The sequence below is a fragment of the Notolepis coatsorum genome (assembly GCF_963971535.1).
Source record: "Notolepis coatsorum genome assembly, chromosome: 12".
NCBI classification, from domain to species: Eukaryota; Metazoa; Chordata; class Actinopteri; order Aulopiformes; family Paralepididae; genus Notolepis; species Notolepis coatsorum.
The window spans coordinates 52,605,801-52,629,736 of NC_140176.1; positions in this window are offsets into that span (position 1 = coordinate 52,605,801).

The window sequence follows — 23,936 nt, forward strand, 5'->3', positions numbered from 1 at the left end:
TCACCTCGTTATTAGACTGGGCGAGCTATCCAAAGGAACACTGTTTATCACACTGTATACACACACAGGGAAAGTAACAGTTAGTTAGCACTTCTGAATACTTAGTAGAATATTCAGGCTGCTACAAGTTTATTAGGGAAATTCAGGTATCTTAGCAGCATGGGGGAGGGGAAATACATGTACATGGTGATAGTAGAAGACATGATACAGGTCATACAATTATAGTACCTTAGGGAAGAAAAAAAAGAAAAAAAAAAGAAATAGGCAGTGTAAACAATAATAACAATATAATTAACTGAGTATGCTCATATGAGCAAGTAGGCAGTGTAAATAAGTTAAGGTGCAGATGAGAGTATGTATGCCCTCTCCGTTCTATTTGCATTACAATACATAATCTAAAATCTAAATATATGCTATGATTAAGTAAGTATACAGTATAGTATACTGTATACTTACTTAATCATAGCATATACTGAGTATACACAGGTGCAGTATGCATAAGGTACGTATGGTGTGATATACTTCATATGTTATATGTTGTCCGTTTAGGTAGTCCGTTTAGGTTGGAGTCAGACGGCCCCTGGCCACTGTTGTGGAGCCTGATAGCCGCTGGTATGAAGGACTGGGCGAGTCGGGGGGGGTATGAGTCTATGACGGAACATGCTTCTCATCTTGACTAGCTCATCATAGAGGGGGTGGGAGGGATTTTCCAGGATAGCAGCCAGCTTTCTTCTCATCCCCCTCTCTGCCACCACCTCTAGTCTGACCAGCTCGACTCCCACCACGGAGCTAGCCTTCCTCACCAGCTTGTTCAATTTGTTGGTGTCCCTTGAGTTGATGTAGCCCTCCCAGCATGCCACAGCATAGAAGAGGACGCTGGCCACTACAGACTGGTAGAACGACTCCAGCAGTCTATTGCACACGTTGAAGGACCTGAGTTTCCTCAGCAACCAGTACCTTCCTGTAGAGGGCCTCTGTGTTGTCCGACCACTCCAGTTTATTGTTTAGGTGTACTCCAAGGAACTTATATGACTCCACCACCTCCACCTCATCCCCTCAGATTGGTGATGGGAATCAGGGGGGGGGGGGCTCTCCTTGGGCTATCCTGGGTCTATTGCCTGTGCCACTGATAGTATTATCTAATTATGATTGTTACTAAGCTGAGCTATTCTTTCTTTGTGATGTAGCACATTGCCACTAATGAGGTATGTATGATGATTGGTGTCACGTTCTTTAGATTGACCTTGACGGATGAGGAGAGGGTTTAGCAATCAAAGATGTATAACAGAGTGAATATTTAATATTACAGATTATTTACACAAACAGCTGAGAGCGGACACAGGTTCTACACTACCACACTACAGAAGGTTAACCTTTCGCTACCACACTACAGAAGTTTAACCGCATAGCCAGACCTCTCTCCATGCTATGTTAGCACTTTTGCCAGCACATCAGATAACTTGAGTGTAAAGCGCTAACGTTGCTATCGCTAACTGTGACGGTGAGACCACAACACCCCGAAAACGGAGCACAGAGGGTTGAAGCAAATGCTTTGTCATATTGGAGGTGCTTCCGTACTTTCATGAAATAATCTTACTGAAGGTATTGCATTTTGCTGTATTCCATCTTTTTTGTGAAGGTTTTGAGCAGAAAAAACAGATCATTATCACATTATAATGTGAAAAATGTATTGTTAAGATGTTTTTCATGTGATGTTTTTCATGTGACAAGATGTTTTCACGACATACAAACTTATGACGTTCTAACAATAAACTCTTCTTATTATAACTGTTGCAGAATCCCTTTTGGTTGCCCAAAACAATAGACTAGTTCACACCTAGCTGAGAGGCCAAGGGATACAGCCCGGCTGCACCCCTCTCTGATACTTACTGCAAGATCAACTGTCTCTGCCTATTCTTCAGTGTGTTTCCTAGCTGGTCAGAGGAGAGCACTCCTTTCCGCCAAAGCACATTTAACCCACGTGTATTTTGTATTCATTGCTCCTCCTTCTCGAACGTGTTCGTAAGTGCCTTGGTAAATATCTTTGTAAATATTTCATACCAACAGATTTACGAAAATCCTCCTCCAGATTCCTGAAAACATGAAACGGTCTACATAGCCAAAATCTTCGTAGCTGCATTCCCACGAATGAAATGCATCACTCATTCTTAAACTCAAATGCGCGTTCTCGTTGATTGATTTTTCATACAGACACGCCCCGCCAGCTCCTTATAAGGTGAGGTTTGGCATTGCCATCCACCATGCTCATCCATTCAACAGCAGAAAGTTGCGACTAATCTCAAAATGAGATTAGATTAAAATGTATTGTTATTATACAGCACAAGTACAATACAGCGCGAGAGCACACACACACACTCCATAGTGCAACAGCGATTTGCTCCAGATGATGATAATAATATTTTATATAATCTCCAAAATGTGTATTAGATTAGATTCAAATGTATTGTCACCATACAGCACAAGTACAATACATGAAAATAAGTTTGGCATCCAACCAGAGTGCAAATGTAAGTACAATCAAGCCGTTTCTACACTGGCTCTTAGATGTGCGTAAGCAATGTGTTATGGTTTGTAACCGACCTCAAACGCAACGGCACAGACAGGAAGTTCAGAGTTAGCCAAATGCTAGGGCGTATTTATTTACAGAGTCAAAAGATGGAATAGGTACAGTAATCAAACAAACGGGGAGACTGCCTCCGGCAGAGTCATCAGCCGCTCTGCAGAATCCTCCTGGCGACAGTGGTGGGAATTTGGCATATGATGTTGTAGCGGCTCTGCAGATACTCCCAGCTCTTCCTCGAGGTGGGAAACGGAGAAAGAGATAGGTATCAGTGTTTTCCCCAACACACAATTAGCAGAGTCAGTGCAAACAAAAGATGTCTTCAGTGCTTCTTCTATAACACACAATCCGGCTGAGTCCAGTGCAAACAAAATTATATCTTCAGTGCTTCTTCAATAACACACAATCAGAATTATCCAGAGCAAACAAAATGATCTCTTCAGTGTTTCTTCAACAACACACAATCAGAACTTATCCAGAGCAAACAAAAGGATATCTTCTGTGTTTCTTCAATAACACACAATCCAAATTATCCAGAGGGGTTTGATTCCACTCACCCAAGTGCAACGCGTAACGGGTAACAAGGCGCAGCTCCAAACAGTTCTCCACAGAAAGGTCCTGGAGAGAATATAGACCAGGAAACAGCAACGGGAAAAAAGCAGGCAAAGCAGTTGTATTTCAGAGCGACCCGACAACGATACAAGGACGGTCCTGGTATATAAAGCCCTCTGGGGCGCTGATTAGCACACACATCAGGTGCGTGATGGTAATTGATACTTAACCTAGAAGTGTGCGTTAGGCAACGGACCAATCATCACAGCACCCCAAGAAGCATGTGGCGGGGAAAGAACCAATCCTCACAGTACCCCCCCCTCCACGGGAGCCACCCGGCGACCCACTCGGCCCCGGCCTGCCCGGATGGGACCGAAGGAAGCCGGCGATCAGGGGCACTGGAGAGGGGGACAGAGACAGAGGCCTGGAGAGGGGGACCGGAGACGGGGACAGAGGACCGGTGAGGGAGGCTGGAGACGGGGACAGGGACCCGGTGAGGGGGGCCGGAGACGGAGACAGAGGACCGGCGAGGGAGGCTGGAGACGGGGACAGGGACCCGGTGAGGGGGGCCGGAGACGGAGACAGAGGCCCGGAGAGGGGGCTAGAGACAGGGACACAAGGGGAACCCCGGGGCGAAGGACTGGACGCCGCCTGAAGACACTGGGCATGACAGGAGGGGCTCCACCCCCTAATGGTGCCGGAGGACCAGGCGATGTGGGGCTCATGCAGCGCGAGCCAAGGCCTGCCCAGGACCACAGGGACAAGAGGAGAGCTGGTGATGAAAAACTGGAGTCTCTCAACGTGGTTACCAGCAATGGTGAGAAGGACTGGACAGGTGCGTTGAGTGATGTCAGCCAGGCGGCGATGATCCAGCGCGAAGACCTCCAAGGGCCTCTCGAGGTCCTCAAGTGGAATGTTGGCCCGGGTGGCAAACTCAACGTCCAGGAAACTCCCATCAGCACCAGAGTCAATGAGTGCACCCACCGTCGCCCGCTGGTCCGCCCAGGCTAGGATGACGTTCATCAGATGGTTAGGTGGTGCACGGGTGGGGGAACAGGAAAAACGGCTCACCAGGATCTCCCGGGGTCCCGGCGAGCCTGGTCTTCTTGGCCGGGTAGGGCAATTGGAGACACGGTGTCCATCCCGGCCGCAGTAGAGGCAAAGGCCGGACCTGAGCCTGGACTCCCGTTCGGCCGGGCTAAGGCAGTTGTGTCCCAGCTGCATGGGTTCCTCCTTGGTCACGGCTCGGGAGGGAAAAAACCCACCAGTCACGGAGGGGGCAGGATGGTCAGCACTGTAGAGGCGGCCGCCGGGAAAGGGAGCCCCTGAGCGGAGGTCGATGGCACAGTCGTAAGGCCGGTGAGGCGGAAAGACCTGAGCCCTGGACTTACTGAAAACCTCCTCGAGGTCGTGGTACTCGGGGGGTACGTCTGGGGGTCCCCGTCGTGCTCGCTCACGCCTTCTCTCCCGGAGGCGTCCGTCGATGCGGATAGCGAGGCTGATCAGGCCCTCGAGAGAATCGGGCTCCTCTTGGGTCGCGAGCTGGTCCCTTACTGCATCGTTGAGCCCCCTCAGGAAGGTGAGACGAAACGCTTGATCGTTCCAACCGCTCTCTGTTGCGGCCAGTCTGAACTCCAGCGCGTAGTCTCTGACACTGCCACTGTCCTGCCGGAAGGTGCCCAACCGAGCTCCTGGGTCCTGGCCACGGGCTGGGTGGTGGAAAACCCTGCGGAGCTCTGCCACGAAGTCTGGGTAGGAAAAACAGAAATCAGCCCCCATTGCCCAGGAGGCAGTAACCCACTGTGCTGCTCGGCCCGTGAGCAGGTTAGTCATGTAGGCTACTCGGGATCCCTCTGACGAAAAACGGCTGGGTTGATGAAGGAAGACCAACTCACACTGCATGATGAATGTGGCACAATCCTCGAAGTTACCCTCGAACAGACGTGGTTCGGAGAGACGGGGCTCCCGAGGTGCGAGGTCTGCCGCGGGTGGTGAGCTGGCTGAGACTCCTGGGACAGGTTGTTACGATTAGTACGCTTCTTAGTCATGTTGGACCCAGATGGCAGAGTATGGATAGATGAGACCGGAGACAGCACTTGACGATTAACAGTTTACTTCAACACATACACGTACACACACACAGGTAACATTTATCAATGACCGCGCCCAGCAGGGCAGGACAGACAGGACTATATACACAAGACTAATTGACAAGACACAGAGGGTAATTTACAAACAAGACACAGGTGTGGTAGACAGAAACAATAGAGCACAGAGTACTGGGAAAACAATAACAAACAACCAGACTAAAACATAATTACAAACCACAGACAGGGAAACACAAGACTAACACAGTGGAGACAACAATAACAACAACAACACAGATAGTACACATAACAAACACAACTGACAATAAACAATAATGAGTTGATGTGTGAGCTGATGCCAGATCGGCATCAGCCCACCGGTTGGAAATGATGACTGAGAGTTATTGTTATTGATGGGAGGTTGTGAATATAAATGTCTGGATCCTGATCCCATAGGACCAGGACCGGAGGAAGTGTTACAGTACCCCGCCCTCGAAGGTCGACTCCCAGGCGACCCAACAGGCCCCCCGGGAACGGGGAGGGTGGGGGGGACGGAAGCCGCATCAGCGAAAAGAGGAGGGGGGAGGACGGGGGTTCGAGGGACGGGGCCTGCGGGAACAGGAACGGGGGGAGGGGGCTGACGAGGAGGGCTGGAGCAGGGAAGGATGGGAGGAAGAGACGACGGCTCCGGAGCGCGACCTGGGGCTGGGGTCTCCACGGTGGCGAGACCCCCCGCCGAACCCCGAACCGGAGGCCCCCTGGCGACAGGACGCAGTGCAGGACCCCCAACCGGGGTCCCTCTGGCAGCGGAATCCGACGTCGTCCTCCAGGTCTGCCATGGTGGTGGCTCGTTCTCTGGAACCTCCCAGGGCGGAGGAGACCTCGACCAGACCGGCGAGGAAGACCTGCGGTCCTGGGAACCCCTTCCCCTGGGGCTGTGGCGTCGGGATCCGCGGCCCGTCCCCGACGCTCCCCTGCGGACCAGGCGACTTCCCACCCAGGGATCCAGCACCGGGGTGGCCGCGGCGCAAGCACCCGATATCATCGGTGCCGCTGGCCCAGCCACTGCGTCCCATGGTGCCAGACCCAGAGCGGTCGCCTGGTCGGCACGCAGGACGGAAGCGCCCAGGATCCCGAGCGCGAAGCTGGCTCCGTCTCTCCTCTCTGCCGGGTCCAAGTTCGGCGCGGTCATTCTGTTACGATTAGTACGCTTCTTAGTCATGTTGGACCCAGATGGCAGAGTATGGATAGATGAGACCGGAGACAGCACTTGACGATTAACAGTTTACTTCAACACATACACGTACACACACACAGGTAACATTTATCAATGACCGCGCCCAGCAGGGCAGGACAGACAGGACTATATACACAAGACTAATTGACAAGACACAGAGGGTAATTTACAAACAAGACACAGGTGTGGTAGACAGAAACAATAGAGCACAGAGTACTGGGAAAACAATAACAAACAACCAGACTAAAACATAATTATAAACCACAGACAGGGAGACACAAGACTAACACAGTGGAGACAACAATAACAACAACAACACAGATAGTACACATAACAAACACAACTGACAATAAACAATAATGAGTTGATGTGTGAGCTGATGCCAGATCGGCATCAGCCCACCGGTTGGAAATGATGACTGAGAGTTATTGTTATTGATGGGAGGTTGTGAATATAAATGTCTGGATCCTGATCCCATAGGACCAGGACCGGAGGAAGTGTTACACAGGTGGGGTTAAAAGCAGAGTGTTTAATGATGTACGGAGAGCCTGAAGCTGGTGCAGAACAACAGCCTGCTGATGCCCCTGGGTAGTCTGCTGGGTGGCCAGAGTGTCAATGGCATCCAGAATAAGCTGGACCTCGGCCCGGAGGTCCTGTAAAGCAGCCGCAGCCGCACCCAACTGTTGGGTGTGGTCGTTGACCAACTCGATCTGGACCGCCAAACAAAATGATCTCTTCAGTGTTTCTTCAACAACACACAATCAGAACTTATCCAGAGCAAACAAAAGGATATCTTCTGTGTTTCTTCAATAACACACAATCCAAATTATCCAGAGGGGTTTGATTCCACTCACCCAAGTGCAACGCGTAACGGGTAACAAGGCACAGCTCCAAACAGTTCTCCACAGAAAGGTCCTGGAGAGAATATAGACCAGGAAACAGCAATGGGTAAAAAGCAGGCAAAGCAGTTGTATTCCAGAGCGACCCGACAACGATACAAGGACGGTCCTGGTATAAAAAGCCCTCTGGGGCGCTGATTAGCACACACATCAGGTGCGTGATGGTAATTGATACTTAACCTAGAAGTGTGCGTTAGGCAACGGACCAATCATCACAGCACCCCAAGAAGCGTGTGGCGGGGAAAGAACCAATCCTCACACAATGTAATAAATAAATAAAATCAACCATAAATAATATCATAAGAACAATACAGTATGGAATATAAATAGTATATTCCACTATAGCTATATTCGCATGTGATGGGGGGTTAGTTCTTGTTTATTTATGGACATGGTTCGTTGAGTCATGACTATAATATAGTAGTCATAATATAGTCATATGTCAAATGTGATTGTTAATGATACAAATAGTGTTGTATTTATTATCATTATAATTATTTAATTTTGCGGATATCTGTCATATTGATGTGATGGCAATTCCCAAGGACTTGTCCCAAAGACAGCTCTTCCAAACTCGGGTGCACGCCATACATCGAGACAGTCATATTTATTATCTTTATAATTTTTTTTTCTCTGCGCAGTTTTGGCGCCCCCCTCTATATCTGCAACCATTATTTTTACATAAAAAAAAATCTAACATAAGGGAAAATTAGCCAAAAATCTAAAACGGTCGGTCGGTCTGAGCCTCAGCTTTAGGTGTTCACAGTCAGAACATGCTAGATCGCTGTGCATTGATGGGTATCTGTCAAGTGTTTATAGAATTGAGCGTTGAGGAAAGAAAGACTAACGTTAGAGAACTATGAAGAGGCAAAAGCCATCCGGCCATCCAGTTTAAAAAGAGAAGAAAAGAAGAAGACGAGAAACGTGCCAAGGTGAAAGGTATGCCAATTTGTACAACTTCCAAGACCTGCCACACCAATAATTTGACCAAGCACCAGAGGCACTTGTACACACCTTAAACCATGGAGGGCAATCTGATTTGGATGGGAATGAGCTGGCTCAGGAGTTGGACAATTTGATGTGATTGATGACTTTGCAGCGAGGAAGGCCACAAGGATTGCACTGTAAATGGAAACCAGTAGGAGCTACAGGCTAACCTTGAAGTGTGATGATAGGGAGTGGAATGTAAATAGTTCTTTAGACAAAGTGAATTTGTAAATTTGTTTGTTTATTTAGCATATTATATTTTGATTATATATGTGTAACATATTTTACAATACATAATTTTCTTTGAAAGCAAATGTGCACGTTATTTTATTGTTTGTTATTATTATTATTATTATTATTATTATTATTATTATTATTATTATTATTATTATTATTATTATTATTATTATTATTATTATTATTATTATTATTATTATTATTATTATTATTATTATTATTATTATTATTATTATTGTGTGTTAGCTAAGTTGTTTATTTGTTTTAATTCTTTAGTGTGCACTTTACATTTATTCTTAGCTCTTGTTTTTCGCTTGTAAAAAATAAAGGTGCAGTACTTTACTGTATAACTGTTAACCCTTCCACTGCCACACGACGGAGGGTTAAATGTAGAATAACTACTTTCCAATAGAATAGATTGTCCAATACGTCGGATTCCAATAGGTTGTACTTTATATAGAATCTTCAGCGCACGTTACATTACAGTTGAGTTCTCATCAGTTTCATTCATAAAACGCTCTCTGTCAATCACCTAAAAGGACGCAGCTGGTAGCAGGTGCAATGCATCCTGGGACTTGTATTTCTACTAACGTGGTGACTAATGTAAATAATAGTATCTCTGACTAGAATAAACAAACACTCTTCCACTTCCACTTCTCCTTTCAAAGGTAAACAATAATCGATATTAACATATATGTAATATAACTCATAATCATTAACCTGGCCTATTAAGTTACAACATTAACCCTTTACTATCACACAACCGACGGTCGTGAAAGGGTTAACCTTCGGTGTATTGTCACAGTGAAAAGGGTTAACCGGTTGGTAGCCCGGCGATGTTTTGAATTTTTTTTGGGGGGGGGGGGGGAGGCTCAGACCGACGGACCGTTTTAGATTTTTGGCTCATTTTCCCTTATGTTAGAATTTTTTTTATGTAAAAATAATGGTTGCAGATATAGAGGGGTGCGCCAAAACTCCAGGATAGCAGCCAGCTTTCTTCTCATCCCCCTCTCTGCCACCACCTCTAGTCTGACCAGCTCGACTCCCACCACGGAGCTAGCCTTCCTCACCAGCTTGTTCAATTTGTTGGTGTCCCTTGAGTTGATGTAGCCCTCCCAGCATGCCACAGCATAGAAGAGGACACTGGCCACTACAGACTGGTAATAATAATAATAATAATAAATCAAATTTATATAGCGCCTTTCATAGAACCCAAGGTCGCTTTACAATCAGGACAAAAAATAGGGCAAGGAAAGTAGGGGGGGAGGGGGAAGAAGGGATGAGGGAAAGTAGGGGATAATGGACCTAATTTAATCTAAAACTAACTGATGGGGAAAGCCTTGGTGAAGAGGTGTGTTTTTAGAGCGGATTTGAAGGTGTCCAGGGTTGGGGCGTTGCGGATTTCGGGGGGGAGAGAGTTCCAGAGGGTAGGGGACGCCACGCTGAAGGCTCTGTCCCCAAAAGTCCGTAACCTGGTGCGAGGGATGGAGAGGAGACCTAGATCAGAGGATCGTAGGTTCCGGGATGGAGTGTACTGGTGGAGGAGATCAGATAGGTACCGGGGGGCGAGGGCATGGAGGGATTTGTAGGTGAGGAGCAGGAGTTTGAAGGTGATGCGGAACCTGACTGGAAGCCAGTGGAGATGGATGAGGGTGGGGGTGATGTGCTGCCAGGGCTTGGTGTGAGTGAGAACCCTGGCAGCTGAATTCTGGACATACTGGAGCCTGTCCAGGGCTTTGCTGGGTACCCCGAACAGGACTCCATTACAATAGTCCAACCGGGAGGTGACAAATGAGTGGATCAGGGTCTCCGCCACAGAGTCTGAGAGTGAGGGTCGGAGACGGGAGATGTTCCTGAGGTTCCTGGTAGAATGACTCCAGCAGTCTATTGCACACGTTGAAGGACCTGCGTTTCCTCAGCAACCAGTACCTTCCTGTAGAGGGCCTCTGTGTTGTCCGACCACTCCAGTTTATTGTTTAGGTGTACTCCAAGGAACTTATATGACTCCACCACCTCCACCTCATCCCCTCGGATGGTGATGGGAATCAGGGGGGGGGGGCTCTCCTTGGGCTATCCTGGGTCTATTGCCTGTGCCACTGATAGTATTATCTAATTATGATTGTTACTAAGCTGAGCTATTCTTTCTTTGTGATGTAGCACATTGCCACTAATGAGGTATGTATGATGATTGGTGTCACGTTCTTTAGATTGACCTTGAAGGATGAGGAGAGGGTTTAGCAATCAAAGATGTATTACAGAGTGAATATTTAATATTACAGAGTATTTACACAAACAGCTGAGAGTGGACACAGGTTCTACACTACCACACTACAGAAGGTTAACCTTTCGCTACCACACTACAGAAGTTTAACCGCATAGCCAGACCTCTCTCCATGCTATGTTATATGACGTATGGCTATCGCGTCCCGCTCTTAGCCTTATGAGATACCTCTGGTACCTAGTGTACCCCAATACGAAAACAACTTAATGCACCCACACCTGATGGGGCCCCGCCCCTATGGAGGTGTAGCCTATATAACCATAGCTATGGTCACCAAACACCCTTCCTCTATATTCGTTCCATCATAACGGCTGCGTGCACCGTATGTAACTAGTAGGATGAAAAGATCAGAGAAGATTCATAATGTTGAGAGCTTACCGGAGGATTGCTTTTCCCTGGCTTCTTCGGAGCTTGTTTCAGCGACACATGAGACCTGTGCTGATGGTTCCTCGGCTGACGGCGGCAGACCGTGGGGCTGCGTGCAAGGTTTGACTAGCAAGTCGGCTTGTACAAAGGTGAGGTCTGTGTCAGTAGGCATCAATGTCGGTGTTGGTAATGCTGTGGAGTATGTTTCGGCGCCAGGGCCGGGATGGCTTGGCGATCGTTCCACGGCTGTGGACGGTTTCCTGGCTATCCTGGAGCATGCTGTTAACGCTAATGCTGCTACTGCTCTTCTGCTAATGCTGATGTTGACGCTGGAATGTCTAATAATCCCCGCCGCGGGATACCGCTTTTCCCTCCTCTTACCAGCTTCATTGATGATGGTCAGTCGTGGTGGATGGGGGGGGGTTCGCTGAGTCCTATTTACCTTTTTTACAGGTAAAGGGGCTAACAACAGGGTGCAGGCCGGGGGTACCGTGGCTAAGCAGCCAGGTCGCTTTTTTCCTGTGCCCAGGCGGGGATGAACGACGTTCCGCCCGGCCGATGCTGGATAGCAAATCGGCTCGGAGGGTGGCAGTATGGACTGATGAGTGGTATACTGCTACAGGATGGCATTTAGCGGCGGCCAGTGTTATGGCTCAGCTGGCTACTTTCCTATCCGCAATAGCGTCGGGTAGTAGGACTTTGGGTCCAGCCGGCATTGTAAACATGGTTCATGTTTGCGGTGTTATGGAGATCTTGACTCAGTCGCAAGCTATAACTGCGGGGAGGATTAGGATGCTATCAACTTTGATTGTTAGGCATGTTTGGTTGGAGCAATCTCCTCTTGGGGAAGAGGATAGGTTTTCTCTCCTCACGACTCCTTTTTCCACAGATAGTCTTTTTGGGCGTTCTGTGGAGGCGCAGGCGGTTGTTGATCTGGGTCCTTCACCGCCTCACGCTGTGCAGCCAGAGGTGGGAGCACGGTCTCGTCAACGACTGTGGCGAGATCCTCGACAGGCGGCCATGTTTCCCCCGTCAGTGGTGCCCTGGTTGGAGGGTCAACAGGGTACTGCGAGGCCGACAGCCTTGGCGGCCGAGGGATCGGCCATTTTGGGTGAATTCGAGTTTGGTAAAACAAGCCGTCGTCATTTTGCCGCGAGCAGCCCGCTCCCCGTTCAATCCTCTCTCTGTTACTCACGGAAGCGGGGCTCTGATCGTTCTCCTTTGGCTGCGGGCCGCGAACCTTCATTGAAGCGTATGCGGCCCCATTCTTCACTTCTCATGGAGACAGGGGCTGACACCCAGTTGATGGCTGAGCCTGGGTCTGTCCGTGAGAATGTTCCGTCGCGTGGTTCCTACGCCACTGGTTGTGGGTGGGAGGAACCTGGTGTTACAGCTGCCACTAGCTACAGTGGTCAGCAGGGGGACTTGTTGCCTCTTCTGTTGAATGCTCAGCAGGGGTTACCCCGGCTTCGCCTTCGCCAGGCGGTGTATCGCGCTGTTGCCTCCCACTCCCGTCAAACCGGCAGTGGTCTGCAAAGGAGAGGCGAGCGTGATTTGAGTGGTAGCAATATCACTGCAGGGCTTCGGCATGTAGGAGCCCATGGGGTCCTCATGCCTTGCGTGTCTAGCTGCGGAACACCTCCTCAGCATGCGCTAGAGGGGTGTTCAGGGGGGGGGTGTGTGTCAACAAGTTTGATGACAGCTCCTCCCGTATCAAACTGGCCCTTTCTGTTGGGGTCCCCCCTTGGGTGTGTAGCACAGCGGGAGGGACCGGGCCAACTATCTACTGTTCTTTGCGGCCCAGCGTCAGTTGACGGCGGGGGCACTGAGGGATTATGTTCACATATGGCGACAGGAATGCCGTCTGAATCGGTGGATGGAGAGAACGTTAGAGGAGGGGCTTGTTTTGCAGTTCGCACGATCCCATCCTCCGTTCTCAGGTTTGGTGCCGACCCTATTGTTAGGGTCAGACGCGGTGACAGCCCTGGCCGACGAGATCCAATCTCTGTTGGCGAAGCAGGCCGTCGTTGTGGTCCCGAGAGAGGACGCAATGTCAGGCGTCTACTCCCGTTATTTTCTGGTACCCAAGAAAACAGGGGGGGTCAGACCTATACTGGATCTGTCCGCGTTCAATCAGTTGATTGTAACGAGACCATTCAGAATGTTGACCGTCAAACTCCTTCTGCTTGCTGTCAGGAGGGGAGACTGGTTCACCTCCATAGACCTGAAGGATGCGTATTTTCACATCCCCATTTACCCTCCTCACAGGAAATTCCTACGGTTCCTGTTTCAGGGCGTAGCGTACGAGTACCAGAGGATGCCGTTCGGTTATTCTCTGGCTCCCCGCACATTCACCAAGTGCGTGGCGGCTGCTCTGGGGCCCTTACGTCGTCGGGGGATACGAGTTCTATTCTATCTCGACGACATTCTACTCCTCAGTCGTTCAGAGGAGGTTACCAGGTCTCATACTCGGCTGGTGGTGGAATTCCTCACCAGCCTGGGTTTTGCTGTGAATTGGAAGAAGAGTACCCCTCTTCCCAGTCAACAGGTGGAGTACTTGGGCTTGACGTTGAGGTCGAGGCCCATGATTGCAACCCTCTCGGAGCAGCGTCGGGGGGTTCTCCGTCACGCGCTCGGGGGTTTCCGTCTGGGAAGGACGGTTACGGCGCTGCAAGTGATGCGTCTGCTGGGCATTATGTCATCTACTCACACGGTGGTTCCTCTTGGCCTCCTCTTCATGAGGAGGATACAGAGGTGGTTTCACTCTTTGAGAATAGATCCGGTGAGGGACAAAGGGAAACGGTTGACGGTTCCTTTTTCGAAATGGGGAGATCTCGCCCACTGGAGGAGGCTGGGTATCCTCACCATTGGGGTCCCCATAGGCAGCGTGAGCTCACACGTCACGGTCTTCACCGACGCCTCTCTCACGGGTTGGGGAGGGACGTGTCGGACCCATGCAGTGGGGGGCAGCTGGACAGGTCATGCTGGTCCGACTACCCTGCATATCAATGTGTTGGAGTTGAAGGCGGTCCTCCTGGTCCTCAAACGGTTCGACCGCCTGGTGGTAGGCGAACACGTTTTGGTCAGGACGGACAGTATGACGGCGGCGGCGTATATCAACAGGCAGGGTGGGACTCGTTCCATCCGCCTGCTCCGGGCGGCGGCTGAACTGTTGCTATGGGCATCCCGCAGGCTGCGCAGTCTGAGGGCGCTCCACGTTCCTGGTACAGAGAATGTGGCGGCGGATATAATGTCTCGGGGCGGTCCTCGTCACGACGAGTGGGAACTCCGCCCCGACATAGTCAGACAGATCTGGGATCGGTTCGGGGAGGCCTCGGTAGATCTGTTTGCGTGCCGACGCTCTCACAAGTGCCCCTTGTGGTTCTCGCTCAGTCGGGCAGATCATCCCCCATTGGGGGTGGATGCCTTCTCGACCTTTCCATGGCCGCCCGGTCTTCTGTACGCCTTTCCTCCTGTACAGCTGTTGAGTCAGCTGTTGGAGCGGATACGGAGGGAGCGCAGGACGGTGATCCTGGTCGCGCCGGACCGGGGCATGTCAGTGTGGTTCCCGGTCTTGGTCCAGCTTCTGGTCGCTCCTCCTTGGGTCATTCCGTGGTCAGCGACGGCCCTCACACAGCGCAACGGATTGCTGTTCCAGTCTCCGGTGTTGGGCCAACGCCTGGTGGTGTGGCTGGTGGGGGGGTAAGTCTGGAGGGAATGGACCCCTCGGTGGTTGATACCATCCGGTGTGCGCGTGCTCCCTCCACTGTCGCGCTTTACGCGGGCAGATGGCATGCGTTCCAAGAGTGGTGTAAGGGGGAGGGCTGGGACCCAGTCTCCTGCCCCCTGGATGCTGTCCTGAGTTATCTCCAGTCTCTTCTTGATAGACTGTCGGCTTCGACGGTGAGGGTATATGCGGCAGCTATATCCTCCTATCATGAGGGTACTGAGGGGACTGTTTTGTTCAGCCACCCTCTTGTGAAGCGTTTCCTGCTTGGCGCTCGATGCATTAAGCCGGTGCAACGCTCCTTGGCTCCGACTTGGGATCTTCAATTGGTCCTCGGTCGGTTGTCCTTGGCCCCGTTTGAGCCGCTCGAGCAGGCGCCGTTGGCCCAGCTGTCTTTCAAGACCGCGTTCCTACTGGCTGTCACTTCCGCTAAACGCGTAGGTGAGCTCTGTGCTCTCTCGGTACGTCCAGAGTGCCTGTCTTTTCGGCCGATTGCGGTGCCACTCTGCGACCTAATCCTGCTTTCGTGCCTAAGAATATCCGGAGTTCCTTCCGCTCCCGGGATATTGTGGTTCAGGCGTTTCGTCCTCCTCCTCACGACAGTGAGTTGGATGTGGCCCTTCACCTGTCATGTCCAGTCCGTGCTTTGGGGATTTACCTCAGCCGTACTCTGGACTTCAGGGTTACCGACCAGCTTTTTGTCTGTTACGATGGGTCTCGTGCTGGTAAGGCACTGTCGAAGCAGCGCCTGTCCCGTTGGTTGTGCGAGGGCATTGCCCTCTGCTACACATTGGCTGGGCAGGATCCCCCTGGGGGCGTCAGGGCGCACTCCACTCGTGGAGTGGCTGCCTCTGCCGCTCTCCTGGGTGGGGCCTCGGTGGAGGACATCTGTGCTGCGGCTTCATGGTCCTCCTTGGACCCCTTTCTGAGGTTTTACCTCATGGACATGACCGGGGATTCTGTCTCCCGGGCGGTTCTGGGGTCTGTGGCCTTTCCTTCTTCCCGTCCTTTGGTAGGGTAGCAGGAGTGTGTGGGTATGGGCCACAGTGTGTTGAGTCACACATGGTTCCGCCTGTGCGGTGTGTTCAAGGGGTTCTGGTTCCTTCTTGTTCGCATTCAGGTGGAGTTGACTGCGCCCCCCCTTCATTAGGAAGGATGGGGTGACAGGGCTCCCTGCGCCCCTTGATGTGGGCTTACGGGTCCTCAGGGGGTACATCTGTCGGGCCTCGCGTCCGCTCTAACCCATATCTCATAAGGCCAAGAGCGGGACGCGATAGCCATACGTCATATAACGATAGGTTATGTATATAACCTAGTTATATTAGTATTGGCTGAGCGTCCCGCTCTACTCTGCCCTGAGTTCCTTTTTGAGGGATCTTTTGCTGGAACGAGATTTGGCGAGGAAGAGTGTTTGGTGACCATAGCTATGGTTATATAGGCTACGCCTCCATAGGGGCGGGGCCCCATCAGGTGTGTGTGCATTAAGTTGTTTTCGTATTGGGGTACACTAGGTACCAGAGGTATCTCATAAGGCTAAGAGTGGGACGCTCAGCCAATACTAATATAACTAGATTATATACATAACCTATCGTTAGCACTTGTGCCAGCACAGAGGGTTGAAGCAAATGCTTTGTCATATTGGAGGTGCTTCCGTACTTTCATGAAATAATCTTACTGCAGGTATTGCATTTTGCTGTATTCCATCTTTTTTGTGAAGTTTTTGAGCGGAAAAAACAGATCATTATCACATTATAATGTGAAAAATGTATTGTTAAGATGTTTTTCATGTGATGTTTTTCATGTGACAAGATGTTTTCACGACATACAAACTTATGACGTTCTAACAATAAACTCTTCTTGTTATAACTGTTGGAGAATCCCTTTTGGTTGCCCAAAACAATAGACTAGTTCACACCTAGCTGAGAGGCCAAGGGATACAGCCCGGCTGCACCCCTCTCTGATACTTACTGCAAGATCAACTGTCTCTGCCTATTCTTCAGTGTGTTTCCTAGCTGGTCAGAGGAGAGCACTCCTTTCCGCCAAAGCACATTTAACCCACGTGTATTTTGTATTCATTGCTCCTCCTTCTCGAACATGTTCGTAAGTGCCTTGGTAAATATCTTTGTAAATATTTCATACCAACAGATTTACGAAAATCCTCCTCCAGATTCCTGAAAACATGAAACGGTCTACGTAGCCAAAATCTTCGTAGCTGCATTCCCACGAATGAAATGCATCACTCATTCTTAAACTCAAATGCGCGTTCTCGTTGATTGATTTTTCATACAGACACGCCCCGCCAGCTCCTTATAAGGTGAGGTTTGGCATTGCCATCCACCATGCTCATCCATTCAACAGCAGAAAGTTGCGACTAATCTCATGAGATTAGATTCAAATGTATTGTTATTATACAGCACAAGTACAATACAGCGCGAGAGCACACACACGCACTCCATTGTGCAACAGCGATTTGCTCCAGATGATGATAATAATATTTTATATAATCTCCAAAATGTGTATTAGATTAGATTCAAATGTATTGTCACCATACAGCACAAGTACAATACATGAAAATAAGTTTGGCATCCAACCAGAGTGCAAATGTAAGTACAATCAAGCCGTTTCTACACTGGCTCTTAGATGTGCATAAGCAATGTAATAAATAAATAAAATCAACCATAAATAATATCATAAGAACAATACAGTATGGAATATAAATAGTATATTCCACTATAGCTATATTCGCATGTGATGGGGGGTTAGTTCTTATTTATTTATGGACATGGTTCGTTGAGTCATGACTATAATATAGTAGTCATAATATAGTCAATGTCATATGTCAAATGTGATTGTTAATGATACAAATAGTGTTGTATTTATTATCATTATAATTATTTAATTTTGCGGATATCTGTCATATTGATGTGATGGCAATCCCCAAGGACTTGTCCCAAAGACAGCTCTTCCAAACTCGGGTGCACGCCATACATCGAGACAGTCATATTTATTATCTTTATAATTTATTTTTAATTTTCTTTTTCTCTGCACAGTTTTGGCGCCCCCCTCTATATCTGCAACCATTATTTTATTATAATTCTAACATAAGGGAAAATGAGCCAAAAATCTAAAACGGTCGGTCGGTCTGAGCCTCAGCTTTAGGTGTTCACAGTCAGAACATGCTAGAGCGCTGTGCATTGAGGGGTATCTGTCAAGTGTTTATAGAATTGAGCGTTGAGGAAAGAAAGACTAACGTTAGAGAACTATGAAGAGGCAAAAGCCATCCGGCCATCCAGTTTAAAAAGAGAAGAAAAGAAGAAGACGAGAAACGTGCCAAGGTGAAAGGTATGCAATTTTGTACAACTTCCAAGACCTGCCACACCAGGCACAATTGGAGGGGGGCTCCCCACCCTCCAGAACATTTACAACAAGCGTTGCAAGGGCAAGGCTAAGAGAATCATTAAAGACTCCAGTCACCCGAACAACTGCCTCTTTGAACTGCTGCGGTCAGGCAAGCGATACCGGAGTCTCAAGGCGAGCACAGAAAGACTCAGAAGAAGCTTCTATCCCCAGGCCATCAGGCTGCTAAACGAACAATGAACACTACACAACAACAACCATCAAACGCACATAGCACACACATCCACACGCACACACTCACTTTAAACAAACACACTGTAGCACCCACTCCACACACTTTATAGCACACACCCACTTTAAACAAACACACTGTAGCACCCACTCCCCACACTTTATATTTATTGATGAAGGATTGCACTACAACTCGTACACCTTACTGTAAATTGTACCTAAATTGTACCTCATCCCATTTCTGCTTTGCACTATATAGTACTGTACATTAGTACACTGCATAGTATTGTATATTATATGGTAACTCAGAACATTGTACATATGTCTATACCGAACACTGTGACCTCATTTTCTTCTTCTAAATTACATGCTATACTATGTTATTTGATACTATCTTGTCTAGCACAGTCTCTGGAGCGTAACAGTAAGAAGCATTTTGTATGAAAGTATTCTGTACTTCTGTATGACAACTATTAAAGAAACTTGAAACTTGAACTTGAAAGAGCTGATGAAGCAAGGAAAGGCACTTGTACACACCTTAAACCATGGAGGGCAATCTGATTTGGATGGGAAGGAGCTGGCTCAGGAGTTGGACAATTTGATGTGATTGATGACTTTGCAGCGAGGAAGGCCAGAAGGATTGCACTGTAAATGGAAACCAGTAGGAGCTACAGGCTAATTCTTGGGGGGGGGGGGGGGGGGGGTGAATCTCGCCTAGGGCGCCAAATGTGCTAGGTCCGCCCCTGCACACACAGCGCCCATGCGCCAGTGGACAGAGAACTATATGGCTGCATCTGTACGTGTGTTTGTTAATACATATTAATATTAATACAGTATATTCTACTACACAGTAGCTATATCCGCGGTGAAACGGAGGGCTAGGGCCTCCACGGGTTGTGTTTGATAGAGCTGGCGGACACTATGGCGTTGTAACTCTGATTAAAGAATCACACAGAGGCGTGCTGCAGTTACTGGTTGTATTTGGGAACAAAAGGTGTGTGTGGTAGTCTACAAGGGAATACAATACAGTATACATTAGTAAACACAAAGGAATACAATACAGTATACATTAGTAAACACAGTAGTGGCGCACATAAACATAATGTCATAAACATGTGGTCTATAGCTGCAATAATATTCATTAGCAATACAGTGCAACTAGTAGCCAAGACATTCACTTAACCGGAGTTATTATATATAACCTACATAGCCTTATGCAGGGGGATTACTCATGCAGTGCATGTAAACAATATATAGGTAGGCGGACTGTAAACCGGGTGTAAAGATACATTCTATTCACTAGAGGTAGTGAGTGAATTATATAGCCTAGGATAGCTCACATGCGGCTAAGCTAACCACGCAGCATCACTAGCAGGCAGCATAGGCTGCTAACCTGCGGCTAAGCTAACGGCGCAGCCTCTCGAGAACAGAGAGAAACAGCGTCGACAGGAATAGAACTATGTGAACATACTGTAAAGGTAGAGTAAGCTGAAGGGATGAATTAGGCAGGACTAAACATAGGTACCGTACTCACGTGTCATTTACGCACACGTTCCTCAAAGGGACAGATCTTACTGCTGCAACAGCCGCACCGTCAGGCAGCAGCACAGAGAACAGCTTTTGCACACGTTCGATGGAGAAACTCTTAAAGGGCCAGTAACGTTATCAGAAGACTAGAGTGCAACACTAGCACATCACGCTGAACGATTACACTGGCATAAATCAATTACCCTTTCCTGTCAACAACAACATATTAAAGAGCTATTAAGGAACAAAGTAGTCTTATTAGCAGGGCTTTCCTACACAGCCGCACCCAAAAGTCTACTTAGACCTTTTGAACTAAACAGGAAAGTCTCAGGGGTCCTCTGTATCCGGGAGACTCGGGAGCTGCACCGGCCGGGACACAGGGCGCAGGTATGTTCTGTCCTTCACCTGGACAGCTGCGGTGCGGGTACGCTCGTCAGTTCCAGGGTACGTCTGAGTGACCTTCCCAACGGGCCAGAGTGCCCGAGGAAGCTGTGGGTCAACGATGAGGGCCACCTGGCCGAGTGACTGTTTCTTGCCGTCCTACCTCCACTTCTGCCTCTCCGGGGCCCTATCTTGGTGTGAGATGGCCCAAAACAGTCTACTCTGGTGGAATAGAATGGGGGCTTGTAGAGACGCAGGCGACAGGGCAGAAGGGCGGCCATTTTAGGCATGTCAGGCTTTGCTCGCCGCAGATGACGTTCTCGGCAGATGTGCTGATGCTTGCGGATTGCTTCTCTTCCACGTAGAACCCAGAATCGGGATTGAAGATCAACGAATACCCTCTCAGGCCCGGGGTGGAGAAGAGTTTGATCATAATCTTGGATGATCAGCTTTGTCAGGGGGTGATGTGGATCCAAGACGATTGGGTGAATGTCATCCATCTCCAAGTTCTCGGCCCTGTGCGGCCTACCGCCTGCTCTGAGGAGACATGTAGCCTTGTCGTACTCTGGAGATAGAGAGCCCAAACGACTGTCTGGGGCAAGAGGTCGGTCAGACTTGAGGGCCTTGATCTCTTCTGGGAATGAGTCCAGCTGGGTTCGTTTAAGGAGGACCTTCTCAGCGTTGAGGAAGTCGGCTGCTTCATAAGGCTGATCAGTGGTCTGGGCATCAGCCGCAACGTGAGGGGACCTGACTGTTGCTTGGACGAGATCTTTCCATGAAGAGAGGTCTTCAACGGCAGGGAGCGGAGGAGTACTAGGTTGAGTACTAGGTTGAGTACTAGGTTGAGTACTAGGTTGGGTACTAGGTTGAGTACTAGGTTGAGTACTAGGCTGGGTGCTAGGTTGAGTACTAGGCTGAGTACTAGGTTGAGTACTAGGCTGAGTACTAGGTTGAGTACTAGGCTGAGTACTAGGTTGAGTACTAGGTTGAGTACTGGGTTGAGTACTAGGTTGAGTACTAGGTTGGGTGCTAGGTTGAGTACTAGGCTGAGTACTAGGTTGAGTACTAGGTTGAGTACTAGGTTGAGTACTGGGTTGAGTACTAGGTTGAGTACTAGGTTGGGTGCTAGGTTGAGTACTAGGTTGAGTACTAGGTTGAGTACTAGGCTGAGTACTAGGTTGGGTGCTAGGTTGAGTACTAGGCTGAGTACTAGGTTGAGTACTAGGTTGAGTACTAGGTTGAGTACTAGGTTGAGTACTAGGCTGAGTACTAGGTTGAGTACTAGGCTGGGTACTAGGTTGAGTACTAGGTTGAGTACTAGGCTGGGTGCTAGGTTGAGTACTAGGCTGAGTACTAGGTTGAGTACTAGGCTGAGTACTAGGTTGAGTACTAGGTTGAGTACTAGGTTGGGTGCTAGGTTGAGTACTAGGCTGAGTACTAGGTTGAGTACTAGGTTGAGTACTAGGTTGAGTACTAGGTTGAGTACTAGGTTGAGTACTAGGTTGGGTACTAGGTTGAGTACTGGGTTGGGTGCTAGGTTGAGTACTAGGCTGAGTACTAGGGTGAGTACCAGGTTGAGTACTAGGTTGAGTACTAGGTTGAGTACTAGGCTGAGTACTAGGTTGAGTACTAGGTTGAGTACTAGGTTGAGTACTAGGTTGAGTACTAGGCTGAGTACTAGGTTGAGTACTAGGCTGGGTGCTAGGTTGAGTACTAGGCTGAGTACTAGGTTGAGTACTAGGCTGAGTACTAGGTTGAGTACTAGATTGAGTACTAGGTTGAGTACTAGATTGAGTACTAGGTTGAGTACTAGGTTGAGTACTAGGTTGAGTACTAGGCTGAGTACTAGGCTGAGTACTAGGCTGAGTGCTGGGTTGAGTACTAGGTTAAGTACTAGGTTGAGTACTAGGTTGGGTACTAGGTTGAGTACTAGGTTGAGTACTAGGCTGGGTGCTAGGTTGAGTACTAGGCTGAGTACTAGGTTGAGTACTAGGCTGAGTACTAGGTTGAGTACTAGGCTGAGTACTAGGTTGAGTACTAGGTTGAGTACTGGGTTGAGTAATAGGTTGAGTACTAGGTTGGGTGCTAGGTTGAGTACTAGGCTGAGTACTAGGTTGAGTACTAGGTTGAGTACTAGGTTGAGTACTGGGTTGAGTACTAGGTTGAGTACTAGGTTGGGTGCTAGGTTGAGTACTAGGCTGCATACTAGGTTGAGTACTAGGTTGAGTACTAGGTTGAGTACTAGGTTGAGTACTAGGCTGAGTACTAGGTTGGGTGCTAGGTTGAGTACTAGGCTGAGTACTAGGTTGAATACTAGGTTGAGTACTAGGTTGAGTACTAGGTTGAGTACTAGGCTGAGTACTAGGTTGAGTACTAGGCTGGGTACTAGGTTGAGTACTAGGTTGAGTACTAGGCTGGGTGCTAGGTTGAGTACTAGGCTGAGTACTAGGTTGAGTACTAGGCTGAGTACTAGGTTGAGTACTAGGTTGAGTACTAGGTTGGGTGCTAGGTTGAGTACTAGGCTGAGTACTAGGTTGAGTACTAGGTTGATTAATAGGTTGAGTACTAGGTTGAGTACTGGGTTGAGTACTAGGTTGAGTACTGGGTTGGGTGCTAGGTTGAGTACTAGGCTGAGTACTAGGGTGAGTACTAGGTTGAGTACTAGGTTGAGTACTAGGTTGAGTACTAGGTTGAGTACTAGGTTGAGTACTAGGCTGAGTACTAGGTTGGGTGCTAGGTTGAGTACTAGGCTGAGTACTAGGTTGAGTACTAGGTTGAGTACTAGGTTGAGTACTAGGTTGAGTACTAGGCTGAGTACTAGGTTGAGTACTAGGCTGGGTGCTAGGTTGAGTACTAGGCTGAGTACTAGGTTGAGTACTAGGCTGAGTACTAGGTTGAGTACTAGATTGAGTACTAGGTTGAGTACTAGATTGAGTACTAGGTTGAGTACTAGGTTGAGTACTAGGTTGAGTACTAGGCTGAGTACTAGGCTGAGTACTAGGCTGAGTGCTGGGTTGAGTACTAGGTTGAGTACTACATTGAGCACTAGGTTGGGTACTGAGTTGAGTACTAGGTTGGGTACTGAGTTGAGTACTAGGTTGGGTACTGAGTTGAGTACTAGGTTGGGTACTGAGTTGAGTACTAGGTTGGGTACTGAGTTGAGTACTGGGTTGAGTACTGGGTTGAGTACTGAGTTGAGTACTGGGTTGAGCACTAGGTTGGGTACTGAGTTGAGTACTGGGTTGAGTACTGAGTTGAGTACTAGGGATGGTCGCACCATAGGTAGGACTCTGGGTACTGTGTGTAGCTACAGGGGGGCCCTGTGTGAGATTGTAGGTTGCTCAATTGGACCAGGCATGTTGGGAGCTGGGTTGGCGACACAGGGGGAGCAGCAGAGCGAGGCGTCGCCTGTGCTGGATGGTGTATCACTGGAGTGATGGCGGCTGGATTAGCCGGCGAGGGATGCACGTTCTGTGGTACGGTAGG